General features: G+C 50.7%; 1 long non-coding RNA gene across 1 annotated transcript; it reads left to right on the forward strand.

Moving 5' to 3' along the window:
* The first annotated feature begins 902 nt into the window (after positions 1-902).
* On the forward strand, positions 903-1,541 carry LOC139831286 (uncharacterized). Its single transcript, XR_011745987.1, has 2 exons — positions 903-1,026; positions 1,114-1,541. It is a non-coding gene; the product is annotated as an uncharacterized lncRNA (long non-coding RNA).
* The last annotated feature ends 200 nt before the right edge of the window (positions 1,542-1,741 follow it).

The following is a 1,741-nucleotide window of genomic DNA, read 5'->3' on the forward strand; positions in this document are numbered from 1 at the left end:
CACGAGGCATACCAGTGCGGTATATCGAACATGTGTACCAGAGATTGGGCCTCTTGGATGACGAAGGCGAAGATCATCTTCGATATCTTCGTGGAGGAGATGTCGCAGCGAGAGGGTCATGAGACGCTTTGGACAGCGTCGCCTGATCGAGCCACCACCTCCCACAGTTCCTCTACCACCACGCGTCCACGCGTGAGTACAATTTAAATTTATCCAAAGTTATTACATCATGTTGGACAATCATAATTTTATCCTAAGACATGTTCGTCTTCATTTTTCAGTACAACAGAAAACGAGCGAATAAGACTGCTGCTGGATGGTTGAAAAACCACGCTCCATACATAACCGGTTGGGCCAATGCGCCGCAAGTTTCATGGGCCACCAACGAGTCAATTGATCTTCAGGAATTTGAGCACTACTTGCGGGCATACATGCCTAGGACACGACTTCGTGCCCGAGCCGGGCGTGTGACCCGGCCAGAGGGATCCCTCGACAATGTGGGACACCTACCCTCGTCACTCCACTTCAGCACTCGGCATCACGCAGAAGTCAAATATATTTTTTCTACATTTGGCCAACACATAACTAATTTGAGCTCACAATTCTAGGCCGTGTTGACGGCGGAGCTGCAAGATGACGCCGCCCGATGCACGCTCGCTCTCCTCCGGCCCACTTCTTGGACGGTATGAGCACCACGCCTCCTTTGCACGGCGTCTTCAGACAAACTACGTCGTATCTACGCGACTATCACATGCACGCGATCTTCGGATGTTGCCGAGTACCGAGCAGCACAGCGGCCACCTCGTCCCTCTTTGCAGGTGCATCAGCCGCGGCACGCCCCGCGCCCACGTATGGAGGTACCGCCGAGCCCGAGGCCACCATCTCCTAACCAGCAGAGGTTCGGGTGGCAAAACCAGCAGCAGCAGGAGCCTACTTACGAGTATTGGCAGCGTGCCGGTTTCGGCATGGAGCAGCAATTTCCCATGCCTAACTTCGGGTGGCGTCCCCGTATGGATGAGCCAGAGGGTACGCAATTCATCACTATCCATATTAATTGTGCACCATGTGTGAATTTCCTCATGATCGACTAACGGTTTTTTTATCTAATCAAAGGTGAGGGACATATGTCGACGGGGTCCGGATCACGATCCTTCTGGTCCAGTGCTCACGATCAGGACGAAACACAGCAGAGCTATCAAGACTGGATTTCAAGTCAACAGCAAACTCCACCTCCAGATCCCACGCAGTACAGTCAGCACGAGCAGGGGTACATGCTTCCTCCCCGACATCGCCAGCCACCTGTTCGTATGTACTCGCCGTCACCTTTTCAGGCTCGACCGCCACCGAGGCGAGGTGGAGGGAGGGGCCGTGATCAGTGAGATGAGTACTATTTGTATGCACCATGTATGAGTACTATTTGTATGCACCATGTATGACTACTATTTGTATGCACCATGTATGACTACTATTTGTATGCGCCATGTATGACTACTATTTGTGTTCAACAAACATTTCAAATTCAACAAACATTTCAAATTCAACATGAACTGATAATTAAGATACAACTTACCACTACAACATACCTCTCTTCTAACAAATTAAACGGTACAACATACTGCAAGATCCATGAGCCTACTGATAACTAGAACACTAAGAACGCAGCACACCCTTTCCCTTGCCCTTCGATGCTGCAGCTTTCGTGGCCTTGATGCTAGGCTCGAAGTCGTCGTCCGAGTCGACG

The sequence above is a fragment of the Lolium perenne genome, chromosome 5 (genome assembly GCF_019359855.2).
Source record: "Lolium perenne isolate Kyuss_39 chromosome 5, Kyuss_2.0, whole genome shotgun sequence".
In the NCBI taxonomy this organism is placed as follows: domain Eukaryota; kingdom Viridiplantae; phylum Streptophyta; class Magnoliopsida; order Poales; family Poaceae; genus Lolium; species Lolium perenne.